We start from the raw sequence: 19,656 nt of genomic DNA on the forward strand, positions 1-19,656 counted from the left end.
GAAATTAATTTTGAGTTGTTAAAAATTATTGTACAAGTTGTAATCAAGTCAGAAATAATATATATATATATATATATATTTAACTATCATGATTCACAAATCACTATAATGTATAAGTATCAACATTTTTTCAACATTGATATTTACAATATTAATATATTTTTAATAATATTATCTGATAATGTAATTTAGTAACACTCTCTTTTACAATATTAATATATTTCAAGAAATATGACAGAGATTAATCAAGATTGTTTATTTACTTTTATACATTGATAATATTCAATCTGAGTTAGTACTAAAATTATAACTAAGCTAAGAAACAAGATTATTTTCTCTTATATTAATTCTTCTTATACACATCAGTGATCAGTTATTAAAAATAAATTATTATCTTTCTTAAATTATTATTATATCTTCTGAATTCACTTCTTTCACTTCTTTTATTTCTATTGAAAATTCATAAACTCTTTAAGAAATCACTGTGAATCACAAAGTCTATATTATTTATAATTCAACACAGAATACTCTCTTTCAATTATAGTAAATAATCACTTCATTCTTCATATCTAATTTCAGATCATAAAATTTATGAAAAACTCAATACAAACACTGAGATGAACTATGAAATAATTATTAACAGATTCTATTATAGATTACTGAAGAGTCATCTCTCTGCTATAATTACTGTAACTTTATTCAGAAACATTTGTTATAAACTAATCATAACTCTAAAGAAATTTTCTGATATCTGAAGTTATCAGAATGCAGATAATAAAAGAAAAATAATCAGAAAATTACTACTGAGCTGATAAGTTACTCTATCAGATAATGATTTCTGATAACACTAACTTTTTAATTTGAAGAAAATCATGTAAAAATAATTATATATCAGTACTCTGATTTTATAACTCTCATCTGATAACTTTCATGAATAATTACTTTATATATATATATCTCTGAATCTTTCTTTTTAATTAATTGAAAATTCTGAATTCTGAACACTTCTTTAAATACTTAATTCAAATCTTCATATTTCATATCAATTCTGTCTTCAGTTCAATCTTGAGATATACTATAAAGTCAATATATAACATCTAGAATCAGAGTTGAAGAATCATTGAAGAGTGTCTCTCACAGTGAATATATAAACTAGTATAAACAATCTTACATTTATAAGAGTTATATGTTATTACATTGATAAGAACTGAACTTATTAAGAGACATTAATTGAATTTGAATCATTAATCAGTAGTTATACTGAGAATTATATAACAGAGATATTAATGACTGTGATTAAAAATAACTATTGAGATATTAGTCTCAGTCTTCTTACAATTACAACTGATAATGCTGTGAATAACTACACTATAATGAAGAGCTTGAAGCAAAAATTGACTTTGTATTTCTGAAATAATAAATAAGGTTATATTCTCTGCATTGCTCATGTAATTTAACTTGTGATATAAACACTGATAAAGAATCTTAACATTGAGATGAAGAATAATGAGATAACTGATTCTTGAAATGAGAATGAGATGAAAGTGATTACTTAAGTAACTTTTACATTTACTTTGTAAAAGATAATATTTTTTAATAACACTTTTTAATATTACTTTTTAATAATGCTTTTTAATAACACTACTGTTAATTTTGAATAGATTGACTAATAATTTAAATATCACAGATTTGAAATATTGTTAATACAATTTGTATCTTCTCTAAACAACAACAATGATTTTATAATATTCAATAAATAAACAAATCAGTCACATCACTGAATATAATACAGAATATTAGAACACAGTGAAGTTCAATATATAAGATAACTGTTTAAGCTCTGTGATTATGTCAGATAATTGATCATTGAGTGTAACACTCTGATTGAGAAAAGATTCAGATATTGAAACTTTCTGATATGAAGTGAACTCAGTTGAAATATGTAATTGATTTACTGTTTCAGTTTTATAAGACAATAAAGACAGTCTTAATCACTTGTACATCAATGCTGCAGTCAGTCTGATAAATGTATAACAGTTTATTTACTCATCTTGAGAAGCAGTTGAATCACTTAAAAAGAAATTCAGTCTGGAATAATACTATAGTGCAGGCTATTATTACTGTAAGAAATAAACTGATATATTACTACAGTAAAACTGAACAATCTTTTACAAAGTACTATACTGTAGCAGCTCTACTAGATTTCTTCTGTTAAGTTAATATCTACACTTCTCAAGATTGAACAGAGAAGAAATAAGACTCATATATTAAATTAATCTGAGACTATTACAATATCAACTATCAGAGATTTGAATGAGTAGATATTCAAGATATAAAGACAGTGAAATATAATTCTCTAGTAAGTAATAATCTTTGATAACACTTCATATCATATAGAACTATAATACTAACTTTGAAATAGAAGTTATATACATTGATTACAACTGAAAATCAGACAAAACTACATACTTATAAAACTGAATTTGACTGCTATCTTCAAGATAATCTGATGAATTTACACATTAAATCAATTCTAGAGTTATGAAAAATTGTTGAGAGTACATATTCAACTGTTGCACTGATAGCATGTGATATTCTGACAATTTCATTGACAGAGGTGAGAATAAAGTGAAAGTTTAACTCAAGTCAAGATATTTATTACTATCACTGAGAACAATTATAAGAAGAAACAATTAAGAAACTCATAATTATAAAACATGAAATTATCAGACAGTTTAATACCTCTGATCACAGTATATCAGAGAAGTGTAGTTTTCATGAGAAAGTGAAGAATAAACTTGTACAAGAATATATTTAGTTATTTCATGAGCATTATCAATAATTGTTATCAAATTCTGATTATATAAGTAATCACTGAATGAACTGAATGAAACTGATTTTGATCTTCAGTCTCAGTCTCATTCTGATTTTGAAAGAATGATCATCTTTTACAGTTTATTCTGAGAAATTACTCTCATTTCACTGTTCTTGAATTAAATCTGATCATTTTTCACATCATTTCTCTCAGAAATGATTCATTTTCAGATTTCTTTGAGACTTGATTCTGGTGAGACTCACGCCAAGAAATGTATGAGACCAGACTAAATGAGATCAAATGTGAAATTCATAGTCCCGCCGGCCAGTCTATACTGAGCTGATAAGTTACTCTATCAGATAATGATTTTTAATAATACTAACTTTCTAATTTGAAGAAAATTATGTAAAAACAATTACATATCAGTACTCTGATTTCATAACTGTCATTTTAATAACTTGTGTGAATAATTACTTTGTATGTGTATATCTCTGAATCTTTCTCTTTAATCAATTGAAAACTCTGAATTCTAAACACTTCTTCAAATGCTTAATTCAAATCTTCATATTTCACATCAATTCTGTCTTCAGTTCAATCTTGAGATATACTACAAAGTTAATATACAACATCTAGAATCAGAGTTGAAGAATCATTGAAGAGTGTCTCTCACAGTAAATATATAAACTAGTACAAACAATCTTACATTTATAAGAGTTATATGTTATTACATTGATGAGAACTGAACTATCAAGAGATATTAATTGAAATTTAAATCATTGATCAGTAGTGATACTGAGAATTATATAATAGAGATATTAATAACTGTGATTAAAAATGACTATTAAGATATTAGTCTCAGTCTTCTTATAATTATAACTGATAATACTGTGAATAACTATACTATGATAAAGAGCTTAAAGCAAAAATTGACTTTGTATTTCTGAAATAATAAATAAGGTTATATTTCCTGCATTGCACATGTGATTCAACTTGTGATACAAACACTGATAAAGAATCTTAACATCAAGATAAAGAATAATGAGATGACTGATTGTTAAGATGAGAATGAGATGAAAGTAATTACTCAAGTAACTTTTACATTCACTTTGTAAAAGATAATATTTTTTGATAATACTTTTTAATATTGCTTTTTGATAATGCTTTTTAATAACACTACTGTTAATTTTGAATAGATTGACTAATAATTTAAATATCACAGATTCAAAACATTGTTAATATGATTTATATCTTCTCTAAATATTAACAATAATTTCATGATATTTAATAAATAAACAGATCAGTCACATCACTGAATATAATATAGAATATTAGAATATGATGAAGTTCAATATATAAAATAGCTAATCAGACTCTTTGATTGTGTTAGATGATTGATCATTGAGTACAACACTCTGATTAAGAAAAGATTCAGATATTGAAACTTTCTGATATGAAGTGAACTCAGTTGAAATATGTGATTGATTTACTATTTCAGTTTTATAAGATAACTAAGACAGTTTCAATCACTTATACATCAATACTGCAGTCAGTCTGATAAATGTATAATAGTTTATTTACTTATCTTGAGAAGCAGTTGAATCACTTAAAAAGAAATTCAGTCTGAGATAATACTATAGTGCAGGCTATTATTACTGTAAGGAATAAACTGACATATTACTACAGCAAAACTGAACAATCTTTTACAGAGTACTATGCTATAGCAGCTCTACTAGATTTCTTCTATTAAGTTAATATCTACACTTCTCAGATTGAACAGAGAAGAAATAAGACTTATATATTAAATTAGTCTGAGACTACTATAATGTCAACTATCAGAGATTTGAATGAGTAGATGTTTAAGATATGAAGACAGTGAAATATAATTCTCTAATAAGTAATAATCTTTTATAATACTTCATATCACATAGAACTATAATACTAACTTTGAAACAGAACTTGTATATATTGATTACAACTGAAAATCAAATAAAACTATATACTTATAAAACTGAATTTAACTGCTATCTTCAAGATAATTTAATAAATTTATATATTAAATCAATTCTAGAGTTAGAAAAAATTATTGAGAGTATATATTCAACTGTTGTATTAATAATATATAATATTCTAATAATTTCATTGACAGAGATGAGAATGAAGTGAAAGCTTAACTCAAGCTGAGATATTTATCACTATTATCAGAGACAATTATAAGAAGAAATAATTAAGAAACTCATGATTATAAAATATGAAATTATCAGACAGTTTAATATCTCTGATCAGAGTATATCAGAGAAGTGTAGTTTTCATGAGAAAGTAAAGAATAAACTTGTATCAAAATAAATTTAATTATTTCATGAGTGTTATCAATAATTGTTTTTAAATTCTGATTATATAAGTAATCACTGAATGAATTGAATGAGACTGAATTTAATCTTCAGTCTCAGTCTTATTCTAATTTTGAAAGAATGATCATCTTTCACTATTTATTCTGTGAAATTACTCTCATTTCACTGTTTTTGAATTAAATCTCATCATTTTTCATGTCTTTTATTTCAAAAATGATTCATTTTCAGATTTTTTTAATTCTTAGTTCTGATGAGACTTATATCAAGAAATGTATAAGATTAGATTAAATGAGATTAAATATGAAATTCATGATCTCATCAGTCAGTCTAGTCTGAAATCAGAATCAGAATATTTAATAATTTCAATATTAATTTAACTGATCTTATTACACAGTTTTAAAATTAGATAGTAGTTCTATACTATCTCAGTGAGACTTACTATCTATTCTTATCACATTTTTTAAATAAGATCAGGATTTTCACTTCTCAATTTAAATTGTTTTTATTACTTTAAATGACTTTAAATCTCATTTGAGTGTTATCAAAAAGTGTTACTTTTTAAAAAATTAAAAATAGTCTAAAAAAACCTTATAATGTCTAAAAATAGTAACTTTATACTAAGAATGAAACTAAATGAGATGCCCCGGTGGCCGAATGCGGCCACCCGGTAGCGCCTTGGCGTGGGAAACCAAGGCGCGTGGGTTCGAAACCCGCAGGGAATACATTAAATCCAGAACTCAAGCACCTCAGATTTCTAATAAATACAGAGGTGTACAAATCGCTTCAATGAATCACTCTATGTTCCTGAGCTGAGAAGTTATTATCGCATGTATCTAATTGTCACTCCTTTGTATTTTCCTATGTTCTTGTTATCTTGATGTGGTCTCAACACCTGTATTTCCTCCTGTATAATCAACACTTGACCTGTATTTAACATCACGTAAGGACTCATCATAAGCTCTGCTTGCATACGAGTATAATGGAAGAATAATAATAATAATAATAATAATAAACTAAATGAGATTAAATAAGATTACTTTCTTATTTCTTCTAAGTTATAATCTTCTTTTGAGATCTGATGAATAGTGACTTTACATGATTTTTTAATAGTTAGTCATAGTGAGATTCACATCAAGAAATGTATGAGACCAGACCAAATGAGATCAAATGCGAAATTCATAGTCTCAGCGGCCTATCTATCTGATAGCACCTTCGTGTGAGAAATCAAGACATGTGAGTTTGAAACCCGCAGAGAATACATTAAATTCAGAACTCAAGTATCTCAGATTTCTAATAAATACAGAGGTGTACAAATCACTTCAATAAATCACTCTATGTTTCTGAGATGAAAAGTTATTATTGTATGTATTTAATTGTCACTTCTTTGTATTTTCTATATTCTTGTTATCTTGATATGATCTCAACACCTGTATTTCCTTCTGTATAATCAATACTTAGCCCGTATTTAACACCACGCAAGAACTCATTATAAGCTCCGCTTGCATATGAGTATAATGAAAGAATAATAATAATAATAATAATAATAATAATAATAATAATAATAATAATAATAATAATAATAATAATAATATTAATATTTAATAATACTCTTTATTAAATTTTTAATAAATGAGTATTATATTATAATTTCATTTAATATCATTTTTAACAATGAAATTAAAATGAAAATATAATTAGAAATTCAAATATATTTTTTATCTAAGATTAAATTTTTATTTGAAAAGTGAATCTGAGATTTTTAATATTCAAAATAAAGTGATTTAAAATCAATAAAATATTGTAATGCATATAAGTCACTGTGTGTAAAGACATTGCAAAACTAAGCTTAAAACAGAAGACTCTGTAAGATTGATTTTACAGCTCATTATTAATAATAGTAGAAGAAATAGAACTGTAAAAACAAATAGAGATTTATTTTTCAGTGTAAAAGCATCAGCTAACTAAGTAAGAAAAAAAATAAAAAACATCTTGCTCTACTCTGTCTCATCTCACCTCATCAGCTTATATATTATTCTCAAGAACAGTTTGAATAGTCTGAAGAAAACTTGTAATAGTTCTGAATTTAATCTTCAGAGCTGCATTCTTCTTATACAGAGTCTCATTTCCAATATAAAGAGTTAAAATCTCAATATTATAACTATTAACAGACTTAACACTTACTGTCTATTCTTTCAAGACTCTTGTCTCTGTATTCTCAGCCGCAGAGTGCTTCTTGAATATGCTTTTCTTCTTAACTTTCTTTCTCTTTTCATTCTTCTGCTTCTTTTCTTTCACTTTGATATTCTTCTTACTAACATTGACTATGTATAACTATTAGTTTAATTGTATTAAAATTAACATATTTTATATTGAAAAGTAACTCACTTCTATAATAAGAGCAGTGACTTTCAGTGCTATTATAATTATAACTGATACAAGCTTATAGCACTGATTTAGAGTGTTAATACAGATAATAAAAGAGTCTTCTTCTCTGATACAGTGACTACAGAGAACTGTAAAAACAGTATCACAGAATTGTAAAAGAAAAGCTTTATAATTTGTATTAATTTTTATATTAATTTGATAACTCTCTTATAAGACTAACTTCTGAGTACAGAGTAATTTGATGAGAGTCTGTAGCTTCTTTAACAGCTTCTCAGATATTCTTTCAGCTAAATAAGTTAACACTTAACTCAATGATCTAGAACTGACAGATGCAGCAGAGACAGATGAAGATACAGACATAGAACTGAAAATGAAATTAACAGCTAACAGCTCAGTGAACTGAATAAGATTGTTGAGCACTATACTGATTATCAGAATTGCAATTTTCATTATTTTAAGAATTTCACTTATAATGAATATATTTCAATGCATTATTTTTAGTTATAATAGTAGTATTGATGATTTTTTAAAACTTCTGATGAATTAATAGAGATAAATAATATAATTTCTGAAAAAGAAAACAGCTGATAGAGATGAGAGATGAGAGATAAGATGAATTCTTTAAAGAGAAAAGAAATCCTCTGAGATTCATTCACTTTCTCTTATACATGTGTTGACAGCTACAAGAATTTGATATCTCTTATCATATAATATAACACAGATCTTAATAATATAGATCTCAGAAGATTCTCAATCTCTCAGATTAAAAATATTAGTATATTAAATCTGAGCTGTATAAATTAATATCTGAATTATTTCAATATCTTGATTAGACTGCTAACTGCTTATTCTCAGATGCAGTGATTATAATAGAATCAGCTGTAGTAGATTTATTAAGTTCAAAAATTGAATTTAGTGAATCTGCAAGCAGAACAGATAAAGAGAATAATAGAATAGAGAGTAAAGAACTTACAGTAATGAAGAATGAGTAAATAAGCAGCTCAAATATAAACTGTGAAAAAGATGAAATAAAGAGCAGATGAAGCTCTATAGAATATAAATTAATAGAGATTTATAAAAAGAAAAGAGATATAACTTAGTTATCTATTAACTTTAATATCTTATATAATCAATCTCACATATCTGCATACTTCTACTCACTTCATCATCAGATCAGTAAAATCTAGAATAATTGAAGAATTATTTAAACAGAAGATCTTGATATATTTTAATCTGTGAAACTACAACAAATGTGAGATCAGTCTGAAATTCAGTCTCAGAAATATCAAGAACAGTCTGATTAAGTGATAATTCTTGAGATTTATAAATAGTAATAATATATATAACTGTAATAGAGAACTGCATACAGCTACAGACTTAATTAACATAAGAAAAGTTATAACAGCTGTGAAAGATAGACACAAGTTTAAGATTCTCTTATTTCAAATAAGCAGAGCTGTTATATTTATCAAAATTAATTAACAGTGTAAATGAAGAATCTTGACAGAAATTCTTTATATCTGAACTTTATACAATATTATGAAGAGTCTCAAGAGTACTGTTAATAAGACTGCAGTCTGTTTAAATATTCTGTAGAAGAATAATTCAGCAGTTGATAAAGATAGTAAGATTCTGATAAAGATTGTCAGTCTTATCAGAATCTAACTGAGAAGTGTCCACATTAACATTTATAATCTGAATATTAATAACAGGTTGTTTACAGCTTTGAATAGTATTATTATTATAGACATGAATATGACACTTCTTTGTATAAATATGAATTGTATTCTCAAAGACTGAGACTTTATGAGAGATAAGAGTCTGCACATGCTTTGAAAGAAACTCTCAATCACTCAGAGTTAATTAATCAAGCTGAAGATTTTTCAAGATCTCATAGAACTGACAGCTGATGACATCTTCACTTACTTATTATTAAATCACAGTAAGTTGAATGATTTTACTAAAAGTCAAGTAGATTTAATGACTCTGAATATCTTCTTTATAATTAATATATCTGTTATAATAGAGCAGGGTTTGAAAAATAGATAAGAGCTGATAGAAATCTTCACTGAGAATAACACTGAGATCATTAAAATGAGTATTCTTATAAGAGAATATATAATGATAGATCTGATTAATTCATAAAAGTTGCTGTAAATCAATCATTGACTTTTCATCAATTAACAGATAGTGAACATTCTTAAAAAAAGCCTGCAAAGATTGAAGATTTTAAGAATTGAGTGATTCATATAACATGTTTTTGTGTATGAGAAGCTGAAATAATATATGCAAGATTTAACTATTAATGAAGTGAGCAGCTACATCAGTTGATATGACTTAAATAATTGAGATTAAGAGATTTTGAGTGTCTGTAAGATTTTAAAGAGTTATAGATAAAATTATAATCAGATAAGTTTTATCAGTATCATCTTCATTATCTAGATTAATTAGTAAATAATTCAGAGATCTGCTGTTAAGAATCTCAGTATAATAATAGAGAATAGTGTTATAAAGAAGATATTAATCAGAGTCTAAAGTCTTGAGTGAGTCATATTCATGAAGAGAAGTCTCTGCAGAGAAGTCAGTCTTTATATTATTTCAAAATTCTATATTAAGATTGATATAAGTGTTAATATAAGACCTTCAATTATAGTTGAAATTTAAGAACTGATGATCAAGCTGTTTACACTTTCAGATATTAATGAGATCATCATTATTATACTATTAGTTTTAATATATAAGTAATATTTAAGAGAGATTAACCTTCTCTTCATTATTCTGATTATCTTCAAACTCAGATTCTGATTTCAGCATATCTTCATTATAGATATTAACTGAGTGATTATAAGAAAGACAGTAATAATTAAAGATCTCTATAAAAGAGAATTAAGAGATGAGAAGATTAATAATCTTGAGATCTTTAATTTAATGAAAAGAGTGATGAAGAAGAAGTTTGATATAAGTATAGTTCTCTGAATCAGTTTTGAACTGATAAATAGAAAAGTAGATCAACACTCAGAGTTTTATATAAGAATATCTCTTAATTTAATGACTGTGAGAAAAGATTTGAAGAAATTCAAAAAATAAAAGATCTTCAAATTCAGTTAATCACTACTTATAATTTTTCAAAAAGAATGAATCATATTATAATTCATTAGATTCAAGAATATAGCTATAATAATGTTGAGATTCAGGCTGATAATTAACTGCAATTGACTTGCAAGAACTCATTTGTAAAGAAAGATTTAAAAGAAGATGATAAATCTTCTAAGCAGATTAATCACACTTGTCAATGAGCTGATTCATAAGTTTAATAACTGTAGAGAGTAGTGAGTGACTTAAAATGACTCTTGAAATCACTTATTAAACAATCTGATAATAGAATTCTATGTCTGTTTCAGTCTTGATAATGTACTTAGACAGATAATCAAGTATGATATGACTGCTAGTGCAGAGAGTAATGTCAGTATTTACTAGTCAGCTAACTGTAATTAATCTATTATAGTTATTAAGAATTGAGTTATCATAACAGAGATGCAGCTGATAATATCTACTATTTAAAGATTTGAGAATAGCACAGTCAGTTCAGCATTTATATAAGAAGTGAAATTAGTAATATAGATTATCAGTGATCTGATATTTATAAATACAGTACTTTTAACTACAGTGATAATATTGAATATAATTAAGAACTGTAGATAAATGTTCAATAATAATTATTTAATCAGAATGACTAAGAAAAAGAGATGATTATATATCTTTAGACTGAGTATAATTAGGCTCAGAATTCTCAGCTGTAATAATAAAATCTTACTAATCAGTAAAGGCTTGACAAGAGTCTTCATTTATATCAAGTTCAGAATTCAGTATATTCTTATATTAAAATACTCTATGTGAGTGCACTGATCTGTGATCTTGTCACTTGTAATGAGTTCAGTGATCTAGAATTTTGAATTTTAGATCTAGAATCTTTTTCTTGAAGATTGTAAGTCATAGATGAAAGTAATGTATGACTATAGTAGAATAGTTATGAATACTATCTCTTACAAACTTCAATCTCTCAAGATCAGTGTCACACTTTCAACTGACATAGCTAGAAAAGTGATATATCAGATCACCTCAGTGATGATCTGCGACTGAGAGAGTAAGAAATAGATGTAAAAATCCGATATTTTAAATATAGACTTATAGCTGATGATGTTTTATATCTTAAAAATAACAGATTTCATGAAGGCTTTCTACAAACTATGTAAGTGAATTTCAAATTATGATAGATTATAAAGTGTTAGTAGTAAAAGCAGTCTGCAGCTTCTCTAAAGTGAGACTCTTAATAAGAGAGTTAGTTTAATTGTAGAAAAAGCAGCTCTGATTATTAATCTATTTGTGAAATAGAGAATTAAAAAGAATATATTAAAAATGACTATAACAGACAAAGCAGCTATTATAATATTTAAGAAGAAACTGTGTATAATCTGTAAGACTAATTATTCTTTATCTAGAGAGAATGAATTCAGCTTCATCTTATAAGAAAAGTGTTGAAAAGACTTAAGAAAAGAGTGAGTAAGTGTTATTAAACTTACTAAGTGATGTATTATAGACTGAAGACAGAGTGAGATAATCAATCTATTCTTACTATGATATTTTCAGTTTATAATAAAGTTACATAACTTTGAACTATGAGATTAAAAGATCTGAAATATCAGAGTATTCAGATAAGATATTCAAGTTATCAAGATTTAAATAATTCTCATTCTTAATAACTTTTAATTCTAATTTATCAAGCTTGTGAAAAGATATCTGATCAGAGATATCTTTATTTCTAAATAACTGATTTCAAGTCTCTTTATCAATTATAATATTCTGATAACTGAGATGATTTTTACAGAGATAGATTAGTCATTGAGTAATAGCTTCTTTATAAACTATGAAATCTTGATGAAACTGATATTGTAAGCAGAGATCTTCATTTGAATTTAAAGACTTCAATATAATAATATCAAGATTCTTAGAAAGAAGTGAGAGAGTGTTATAAATATAATCAGTGTCTTTCAGAAAGTTAATAATATAATCTTTAAACTTATACCAATGTTCTCTGACTTGATAGATCTTAATAAAGATATATATGTATGAAATTAATATCTCTTTAATCTAACTGAGAACAGAGAGATCTGAATCAAGATTATCAGAATCAAGATTATTCTCTTAAGAGAATAAAAACAGCTTATTAGATATTTGTCTCAAATCAATAGTATAATAATAAGTATGAATATTATCTTAAACATTTATTCTGAATCAGTAAATCTAATAATAGCTATAGATCTTCATCTATAAATCTTTAAGAATATAATGAAATTTCTGTTTACACTGTCAATTATCAGAATGAACAGCTGAATGTGTAAGATCAGTAGAACTCTGAGAATTTATTAAAGAGTCTGAGACAATTGCAGTCTGTAACTGATTATATTTCTGAAGAATTGTAAGAGCTTCTATATTTAATATCTTAATTAAGCTTTTAGATTATGTGAGGTGATAGAATATTAAGAGACTGTTAACTCTTCTATTAAATCAATTAAAGAGTAGATCTGCAGAGCTCTGAGAAACAGAGCTTTGAGAAGTTAAGAATAAGAAAAATGATGTAAAAGCTGTCTGCAGCAGAAGTATGCCTGTAAAAGTGAAATGAGATTAACTTGAAGATGAGTTAAATAATAACACAGATAATTAATAAAAGACTGAAGAGAGATCTGCAGAACTGAGAGATGAATTAATTATTAAAGATAACAGCTGTAACTGTTTTCTCAATTGAGTTAAGAATGAAGTTAATAAGAGATGTGTCAGAACTATAAATCTTATAATAATAAAATATAATCTCAGATAATATATCTATTTCAATAGACTGTTCACAGGTCTGAGAGACTACTGTTTATTATATGAAGTATTGACATGTCTGAGATGATGAGAGAAGTTCAGACTCATTTATTACAGAATCTGTGACTGTAGAAGAATCTGATTTCACTGCATGTATTTCTTTATAATTCTACACAGTGTAAAGAAATAATCAGTGATAGAAAAGATGTAATAAGAGAAGATTATAATATCTGAGTTCTCTAAGTACAGTATTGAAGACAGACAGCTGTAGAAGTAGTAAAACACTGTAAAGAAATAAATTAATCAAGAGACTGATTTTATAAGCAGTGAATGTAGACTTTTAACATGTTATTCAATCTTGAGAATCTATGAGAGATAATTGATCAGATGTATTATCTATTCAAGAATCTATACAGAGTAGATAATTAATCAGATGTATTATCTATTCAAGAATCTGTATAAAGTAGATAGTGAATAAGATGTGTGATCTATTCAAGAATCTGTATGAAGTAGATAATTGATAAAATGAAGATGAATGTGTTATAAGTATGCAGAGACACAGAAGTTATAGTACAATATTATAGAATTATGCTTCATTTAATTCTATATTAATTAGTAAGCTGTATTCATATCAAGAATCTCAAAAAGAACATTCTTCTCTTTTAATGATTAGAGGTTTTATCATATATTTTCTTTGCTTCACTCTGTAAATAATTATTCACAATCTCTTCAGAAGTATACACATCATTTAAGATCACTACACACAATGAGAATTCAAGTATGAAATATATTAAGTCAGATAATCTGTCAGAGTTATTAAGCTTTAATAGTGCCTAAAAAAATAATGCTGCAATCAGCTGACTAAGTCAAATGCAATTATATTATCAGATTAAATGTGAACTCACAGATAGAAGCAATTCAATCAAAAAGAATATGAGACTCACTAGTTAAGAAATCAAGTCTCAAAGTGAGAACATAAGTTCTCATATATAATGAGAGTTCTGAGAAGTTTTAATCTAGATAATTTAAGCTCTATAAAATACTTAAATCACATTCTCTGAGAATATACACATTGAAAGAATCAGAGAGATAGATCTTACATAACTTAATAAATGATTTATATCTTAGAGTGATAAAGATGCAAGATCTGAGTAGATTATAATCATTCACAGCACTATTATCAGCATTGAAAAAGAAGAGACTTATGATTAAAAAGTCTTACAAAGTAAGAGAAATTATAGATACTTATGAATCAGATATTCTTACTTATTTTCATCTTTTCACAATAATAAGAAAAGAATGAGAAGAAATGAAGAAATTAGGTAAATATCACACTTTAATAAGTAATGAGACTGTAGTCAGTTATATAATATCATACTGCAGATAGCAGATGTAACACAGTAAAGAGTAGTCTCAGAGTAGCAGACTTATACATGAGTCAGATTAGAGAAGAAAAAGAGATTCAGAGTTGAATTTAACAGTTTAGATTAGTTTAATCACAGAGATAAGAGAGAATGAAGTATCTGAAATATTTAGAAATACATGAGATTAAGTCATCTCAACCCCTGAGAACACTCAGAGATTGAATGAGATTAGTTTCAATAAGTTATTTACTGTAGTTATCTGAGTGAGTGAAGAAAGACAGTATAATATATAATACAGAGTTATAAGAGTGAAAGCTGCTGAATCTAGTCACTGAACACTGTATCATATAGAGGTTGTGTAAGAGTAGTGACTAGCAGATTAAGAAAAAGTGTAAGAAAAGAAAAGAGAATGATATAAGAAGAAGATAATAAATAAGTTATTAATCATAAGAGTTAGCTGTAAAAAGACAAATATTATTATATATCTTATTTCCTTTTATACATTACACATTTTATTCATTTTTAATCCTATATCACCTGTAAAAACATCAAAAATCAAAAGAAGATTTCAAAACTCAAGATCTATAAGAGATTTAAGAGCTATAAGTCACTCTCTTAAGAACACTATATACATCTCTGATTTCTCAACTGCTCTGCATATGACATTAATGTTATTTATTGCAAGATTGACTGGAATATTAATATAGAAATGTGTACACATATGTGTAGAAAAATTAAAGAAGAGCACAGAATCTGCAGAATCAGAATTCAAGACAGAGAGAGTGAAGATAAGAGAGACTATAGAAGAAGATACAGATAGACTGAATAAGTAATAACATTGATTACTCAGAGCTGAGTACTTATAACTCAGTATGTACACAACCTTTCTCACATAGAAGATGATAAAAGAGAAAATAATAGAGAAAGCTTGAGAGTGAGAGAAGATAGTCTCAGCAGTATTATCATCTTCAGAAATTAAAATGACCTCTGATACTGAAGTAACTAAGAATCATTATTAGTATACAGAACTATAAAATCAGAGATGAGAACAGTTACTAAATAAACATCTCTTAATCTTGAAATTGTATATGTAATTACAACACACACAAGACTTGTAAGAAAGAGAGAGAGAGACACAGAGAAATACAGAGAGAAGAATACAGTGTATGAATAGCTCATTTTCATAATAATATCTTGAATAAGATATACAAGTCTTATATCTGCAGATGTAGAAGAGTATAACATCTGAATTCTCATTCTTGAAAATACAGATATTCTTCATCTGCATCACAGAGTCAGATAATAGATATCAGAGAATAGACTAATACAGATTTATCATCTAAAAGAAATTCATTAGAGCAGATGTATCTGTAATATTAAATTTAACAGTTATAAAAAGTTTCTTGATATCTGTAGATATTATGATTTTATACATAATAAAATCTATAACAATTTTCTCTAAGAATAGAAAAATCAGCATCAGAAAGAAAAGATGAAAAAGAAAGACTTATACTCTTAATAATGTTAATAAGAGAAGTAATTCTCAGATGTAAATACACAATTATCTTATTATAAATATTTAAAATAAATATAATAATCAGTGTCTGTGACTGAGCTTCAGATAGTTATATTATATACAGTCTTTATACAATAAATTATTCTATAGATTAGTAAAAAGAGTGAAAGTGTATATACTGAAAAATATAGTTTATTAAGTCTATACAATATCTTCTTGAAATAAGAAGAGCTAGTAATAGCAGTAGAGATAGCAGAGACAGAAGTAGTGAGAGTGAGAGTAGCAGAAGTGAGAGAATAGAATGCAAAGATAAGTGTAGAAGATTTGAGAAGAGCAGTAGAGAGAGAAATAATAGCAGAAGAAATAGAGAGAAATGCAGAAGATCTGATTATATATAATATAAGTAATTGCTTCATTATCATATTCTTCAAGTTCTGAATTAATAATTTAACATTGAGTTCACTATCATTAGCAGATATAGATCTGTCAACATATGAAGATTCTATATAAATAAAAACAATCAGTATCTGCATTTATGCAAAATTATGCCAGAAAACATGAGCAGAAAACACAATCAGATAACTACTGAGAAGAAAAAAGTTGAGAGTGTATAAGAAGATGAAGAAGATATGTTATTTATAATAATATATTTTAATAATTGTTAAAAAAACAAGTTCTGATCATATTTCACAACACATTTCACTTACTGATAATAAACTGCCTGATATGAGTACTATGATAACACTTGTTATGAGAATCAGAGGCCATCGCCAGAAACGTGTATAGATGAACAGATTGAAAAGAACTTGATGAAGAGAAAGAGGCAAAAATCTTGTATAAGATAATAATGTTTGATAATAACAATAATGAGAATGATGATTGAAGAATGAAAATATCAGTAATTGAGTGATGTAAAATAGTGAAAGCTTCTCAGAGAGCGGCTTATGTCATGATCATATGATCATGACTGAATCTAATGGGGAAGAATGTGATTTCAAAGTGGACGTGGAAAAGGTTGATTCTCTTCTATTCGTGTGGAAGTGCTAGCTACATTATATAACATAAGAGATCACGTGCAGGCGGAGCGACGCCATCAAGGCGGCCGCTGCTACACTCTCTCTTACATCACTGTGTGAGATCTTATCACTGTGATTATCTTCAAATGCTAAATAGAAAAGTCTGTCATGCAGTCTCTGAGTTCTTTCAAATCATACTACATACATTAATTTCAGGCATTCTGGCCCTTTCCGTCTGTAAGACTGAACAAATCAAGAAATCACTGCAACACAATAGTGTTCAGAGGTTTGATCAATCTGTCAGCTGTCATTTCCTTAGTTGAGATGTGTTTCAAAGATATAACTCTCTTATTCAGCTGTATATATAAGAAATGAAATCATATGTTGATATACTTACTGCATGCAGTCATTACTGTCATAGTGATCAGATTAATTAAACTCTTATTATCAGTATAGATCTTGATTGAGTTGTTTGAAATGAATGTCAAATCTATTATTATATTATACAATCATATCATCTCATACACTGTCTCACTAAGAGTTATGTACTCAGTCTCATTCAAGCTGAGAGATATGCAAAGTTACTTAATGAATTATCATGATATAGAGACACCTGCAACTTTAAAGACAAACTCAGATATAAACTTGTAATTACTGTTAAGAGAAACAGCTCAGTCAGAATCTATGTATTCAATCAGTGTATACACTGTGTTCAGCAAGCTGCTCATGCCATCATTCAGATTTTTGTAAAGTATGCTCAAATTCTTAGTATTATAAAGATAGTGTACAATGTGTAGTAGAGCTTTTCATACTTTCAGTGTGAGAGCTGAGTTCTTCTGTGTTAGAAGAGATACTGCACAGGTGATATCTGAATGTAATTTAACTGCTAAATACTGCAGATAGTCAACTCTGTATTAATATTAAGTCTTTATAAATCTGTCTTTCTTCTCTGATATGAGAGAGTTGTCTAGATATAAGTCTTTATTCATAGATAAATAAACAGTAACTGCATTATTAAGATGAAAATCTTACATCAAGTGTGTGATATATTATTCAAGTGTCAATTTGATTTCATTCTTTGTATAACTGATCTTTATACTCAGATACTTTTTAAATTTCTTGAGACCTTTAATCTCTAGCTTTTCACTCAGCATGTTCATTAATTAATCAGTGTTCATAGACTGCTGAGCTATAATATGAAGATTATCAATATAGATTATTATATACAGATTCTTCTGCATATCATGTTATCATAGATCAGAGTTATACAGACTGAAGATGAAATCATGTGCTTATAGCAGAGTTGTAAGATAATCATATCAGATTTTCACTGCAGAATTCAAGTTATATAGAGATCTTTTAACAGCATATATTATTATATATGAAGTGTCTGTCTCAAAATCAGTAAGTTAATATATGTAAACTGTTTTCTCTAGTCATCTGTGTAGATAGATAAGTATGATATTAACTTAATACAAAGTTCATTCATGTTTCACTGCAATGATAAATATCATGCAATTTATTATATTTATCATGACAGAGGCATACATTTTCTCTCTTAAGCTTTTCTTAAGTCAGTTGCTACAGACTACTCATCTAGACTTCTGTAATATATCATCTTCATCAGTATTGAGATTCTCAGAGCAATTCTTCTCTATAAATACTCAGTGACTGAGAATCACAGATTCATCAGCAGAAATATCAGAATATAATATAAGTATTCAGATCTTTCATCTCTCTAAATTAATTATTTCATATTTTATTAAATATCTTTGTTATTTATCTATACTCTCTGATCAGTCTATTACATTCTTAAAACTTTTTAGTAAGCTGTCAGTGATCAGTGAAGAGATATAAGTCATAAAGATCTTTACAGACTGCATTTATGAAATATGTGATTCTGAAAAATCAGAAGTGTTAGAATTCTTCATTATATAGATAACAGAGATTAAGTCAGTGTTAACTTCTACAGTTGTAGTGACAGTTATATTCTTTAACATTTCTTGCACTTTTGTGAGAAAAATTATATTACTCATGTCAATGAGCTTATCTGACATGCCCCGGTGGCCGAATGGTTAATGCGGCCACCCGGTAGCGCCTTGGCGTGGGAAACCAAGGCGCGTGGGTTCGAAACCCGCAGGGGATACATTAAATCCGGAACTCAAGCACCTCAGGTTCCTAATAAATACAGAGGTGTACAAATCGCTCCAATGAATCGCTCTATGTTCCTGGGCTGGGAAGTTATTATCGCATGTATCTAATTGTCACTTCTTTGTATTTTCCTATGTTCTTGTTTTTGGACATTTTTCCCTATGAGAATTTCCTCCTGAATAAACAACACTTGACC

At 27.2% G+C, this 19,656-nt stretch overlaps 1 pseudogene across 1 annotated transcript; it reads left to right on the plus strand.

Moving 5' to 3' along the window:
• Positions 1-19,366: 19,366 nt before the first annotated feature.
• BDBG_17087 lies at positions 19,367-19,455 on the plus strand (annotated as a pseudogene). Its single transcript has one exon. The product of its transcript is annotated as a tRNA-OTHER (tRNA).
• The last annotated feature ends 201 nt before the right edge of the window (positions 19,456-19,656 follow it).

The sequence above is a fragment of the Blastomyces gilchristii genome (genome assembly GCF_000003855.2).
Source record: "Blastomyces gilchristii SLH14081 genomic scaffold supercont1.8, whole genome shotgun sequence".
NCBI classification, from domain to species: domain Eukaryota; kingdom Fungi; phylum Ascomycota; class Eurotiomycetes; order Onygenales; family Ajellomycetaceae; genus Blastomyces; species Blastomyces gilchristii.